The sequence below is a fragment of the Lactuca virosa genome, chromosome 8 (assembly GCF_052849685.1).
Source record: "Lactuca virosa cultivar CGN04683 chromosome 8, Lactuca_virosa_CGN04683_v6, whole genome shotgun sequence".
NCBI classification, from domain to species: domain Eukaryota; kingdom Viridiplantae; phylum Streptophyta; class Magnoliopsida; order Asterales; family Asteraceae; genus Lactuca; species Lactuca virosa.
The window spans coordinates 22,408,544-22,413,158 of record NC_136433.1 but is presented as its reverse complement, the minus strand read 5'-3'; positions in this window follow the sequence as shown (position 1 = coordinate 22,413,158).

Here is a 4,615-nt window from a genome sequence, read left to right as displayed (position 1 = left end):
GCACCCTGGGAAGAGGGGTAGTATATGGGAGGTCTGCGGATAAGGCCCCACAATATGGTTATTCAGCATTGTCAGGATTCAGTGTTTAGTAACTATAACTGATTGGCGGATGAAAGCGCCAAGGGAAGTAGCTCGATGCTGAGGTATTGGTTGGAGCACCCATCTTTTGGTCTTTAAGATTTGGGCGGGATCATTCAAGCATTAGGGATTGTCGGTTCACTAGGATTCAGGAAGTGTTCATCTGGTTCTTAGAAGTGTGTGATCATATGGGATTGGCTAGAAATGGAGCACTAGTTGGTAAGAGTTGGTTGTTATCGAATCGATCGTTAGAAAGGGAGAAAGATTGGGAATCCTCCAATATTCATGTATTGTGAAGACTTAGTCGAATCTAAGTGGGGGAGAATCGTCCCAGGATTTGGAAGCAGGAGTCGTTTCGAAACTGGGATAAGTTTCGCATCCTTGTCAGGAAGAAAGGGCGGACCAAGTGGTTGTTTAGTTTGAGGGTTTTGTGAGTTGGGAGTTCGGTAAAACTCCCCGGCATGTGTATCGCATCTTCTCGTTGCTTGATAACAGAATTTGGGGAATCGGTTTGGGGTTCTAGTCATGAATTGAGTTCAGTTCGGGGGTTCAGTCGAGTGTGTGCTCGACTATGAGGGTTTTTGGATTGATAGATTGAGGGTTGTGTTAGCTGCCAGGGCTCGGCAATACTTTCAGCACGGGTATGCGAGTTATTTAGCGTAGGTGGTAGATACGCGGATCAGGGATCAGAACACGGTTTCCCAAAAGAGTTGGCGATCAACATGAGGTCAAGAGTTAGGCCGAGATTATAGTCCACGGATTGGATCAGGAGTTCAAAACCCCAAGTGAGGGAGAACTGGCTATATGGGAACGGGCACCAGGATGGGTCCGGGTTTATGCACAACAGACTTAGAGCGGTCCAAATAGACTGAAGGCCAGCAGGGCGTACCAGTCAGGTCGAAGGCTCGAGGAAACGGTCCAGACAGGCTGAAGGCCCGGAGAGGCGGTCCAGACATGTTGAAGGTTCTGAGAGTGGTCCAGATAGGCTGAAGGCCCGGTGAGGTGGTCCAGTCATGTTGAAGACTTTGTATGTAATCCGTTAGGTCTAATGGTCAGATAGTGAGGGAAGTGTTGTGAGACTATGGGAGGACCCGTAGCATTCACTCATACGATTAGGCAAGTTTGGGCCAGTTCACAAGATTATGGGTAGACCACAGCATAATCGAAATCAGGAAACCGTAGGTCATTGGAGACCAGACATGATGTAAGACTACAGTATTCTAGTAGCGTTCACTTTTCGTATTCGGTTCGATGGTGACAAATTATCATATTATCATGGTCGGATGGACCAGAAGGATTGATGGATCCATGAGTGGCGATAGAGTTAGGGCAGTAACTGCTGGTCGAGTTACCTTCGCGAATCGCATGGAGCGACTGTAAGATCGCTCGTTGCTTCAGCAACCGGGTAGGAATCCGGTATTCCGAACGAGTTTCCTGTCAAGTATAAGTGTACTGCAAGGGAAATTTGGTCTGTGACTCTGTCTTCTAGTAGGAACCCCAAGTTATCAAAAGTTGAATAGTCAGACAAGAGACAAGCGGATTGGGCTCAACAATAATGATTTGGTATGAGAGGTCTGTCAGGAAGCCAGACCATCTCGAGACTTTAAGTTACGGGTCGAGTAAATGTGATTATACTGCAAGCGATTCGTTTATTTTCATGTTTTAAAACCCTGCGAGGGTTGGTTACGGTTGTCGTGGATAGGCTAGGGCTATGCTCGGGATTGTAGCCAAGTAGTTCAAGTTGTTGGCGTGTAAAGGATGATAAGAAACGATTTCGAGGACGAAATCAAATTTAAGTGGGGGAGAGTTGTAACATCCCATTTTAAAGAGATTAATTAAATAATAAATCAGGAACCCCGAGAAGTAATTTTGTTATTATTTATGTTATTATAGCCTAAAATCGAATAATATTTAGTGGGGTGTTGGTTTCGGGAAGCCAAATGGCAAGGTTTGAACCTTCAGGGGGTTAAAGTGTAATATTGAGACTTATTTTAAAAAGGATTTATGGAAGCGGGGGCTAAAGAGTAAATTCTAGACCTTATGTGAGAAGATTTTTGTAGAGGAGGGGTTGATTGGTAAGATTTGGACCTGATTTGTAAGGGTTTTCTGCAGGAGGGGTTTAAAGGGTAAATTAAGGATCGAAATTGAACGAATAGAGGGAGGGAGGGACCAGAAGCGTTATTATGGATAGAAGTTTGATGGAGGTGGGATATAAACTCGTTACCACCAGGTAACCCTAACCCTAAGCCTCAAAACACCAGCCGACATCTCCTTCCTTCCTCTAGCCGCCACCACCCATTCACTTCCATTCTCCGGTCGGCAGACAATCGACGGGCACCGTTACCCACTCCTGCTAATGAAGACGCTAACCTTCCCCTTCTCCTTCCCTTCTTGCTGTTCCTCGTTGCCGCCACCGGGTAGTTACGTCGCCGCCGCTGTCTCCTTTGTGGAGGTCGAAGAGCCACCAGTCGTCGTTGTTCCTATCGTGGCTGAGAACGAAGTCACCGTTAGCGCGTCGTTCGGTCGGGAAGTAGTCACTCATGATGCCACTGCTGTTGCTCACGAATCGTTGTACGCCACTACCACGACCGGACTTCGGGGATAGAAAAGAATTTCATGTGGGACGCCGGAGACCATATAACGAGGGGTAGAAACAGTTATGTGGTCATGAGAGGGACCGGTTGGACCTGTTGCGGTGGGATCTCGATGTGGCCGTCCGTCGCCACCGTTAGCCACTTTCCTTATCGCTGCTGCTGCCTCACGCCACCAGGTGGGTCGTCGGACTCCTTCTGCGAGCAAGACTGTGTGTGTGTGTCATGTGTGTGTGATTTGATGGCCGGAAATGTAAGGGACCACCATGGCCGCCAGCCATGGTGGCTGCCACCGTCTGCCGCCACAATGCTGGTCGGGTGTGTGTGTATGTGTTCTCGTGAGTGTGTGTGTGTGTGTGTTTGAATATCGTGTTGTAATTTGTAATCCATCGGAATAGTAAAGAAAATCCATCACCACCACCGTTAGGTGGTGGTTGCCGCCTCCTGCCGCCACCGGCCGCCGTGTCGGGTGGCGGTGTGCATTGATTGCGTTTGGACCTCGTTTGGGGGATGTTTGGACAATGTGGGACCAATGAAACCCTAATGGGCCAATAAGGTCCAATGTGACCTAAAAGCCCAACCAATGGACTAATGGGCTAGTATTGGGTTGGATAACCCTAATTAGGGTTTGGAAAACCCTAAGGGCATAAAACCCTAATTGTGGGAATCGTCTGGGACACACACGAGAATTAATTATTAAACCTAAAATAATAATTAATAATCATTGGCAAACTAACTTAGCAATAATGGACTTAATGGATTAAGTCCTTAAGGGGTTAAGTAAGAAACACTTAACCCTAATCATCATTTCATGTGAAAGCCCTAATCTCACTCGGGCCTTGAGTTGGGCCTTTCTATTGGGCTCTGGTGATTGAACTATTAATGGGCTTTCCAAGAATAAGTAAATGGACTAAACAATTGTATAGGTTTTAGGATAAGGCTCATGTGAGAGACATGGGCCTAATTTGGAAAATTAGGCCATAGGTGGGCCATAACTGGGCCTTGATGATTACGTGATATTGGGCCATGGGAATACCAAGAGTTTGGACTAGAATAATTGGATGGGCCTTAAGGAAAGACCATGTAGAGGTCTGGGCCCAATTTGGAAAATTGGGCCATATATTGGGCTTTGACCCATTATTTGACTTTTGGGCTTTTGTAGTGTGAGTTGGACCTTGGGCTTGGAACCCAATTATTAATTGGGTATTGTTTGATGTTGACAGTTCGGGAATCTGTCAACCAACAGCTGGAGTTATGTTAGATTACATCTCGGTTTAGGATGGTTGCTATGATTATTGCTATGCTAGAATTCATTCTGGTTTAGGATGGTTGCTATGTTAGGTTTCATCCTGGTTTAGGATGGTTGCTATGCTAGAGATCGGTTAGATCGGTATCCTGGTTATAGGATGGTTGTCATGATTAGTGATCTGTTAGATCTGAATGTTTACTTGTTATATATATGTGCACATGTTTGTTGGTTTGGGGAAAGGGTTGAGGCAGGTCCTGCTATGTTCAGTAGGCCAAGACACCGTGGGCGGACCGGGTAGACTGCAGGCCCGGGCCGGGCAAATCTAGTCAGGCCGAAGGCCCAGCGAGCATTCCGGATAGGCTGAAGGCCCCGAGGAGGGCGGTCCATATGTGCCGAGGGGTCGAAGAGCGGTCCAGATAGACTGAGGATCGGGATTCGGTCCAGTCAGACTGATGGCTCATTAAGCATGATGTATTGTTTGCTATTATGTTTATATGATATGGTTATATCTGTATGGCATTGGTATTTTGGGGGTAACTCACTAAGCCTTTGAGCTTACATTTATCGATTATTGTTTCAGGTATTCTGATGATCGCGGAAAGGCGAAGGCATGATCGTGCACCTCCTTACATTTTCCTGATTGATTTTGGGGATACTCTGATGTTTAAACTATTTTGAAAGTAAATTGTAATAACTT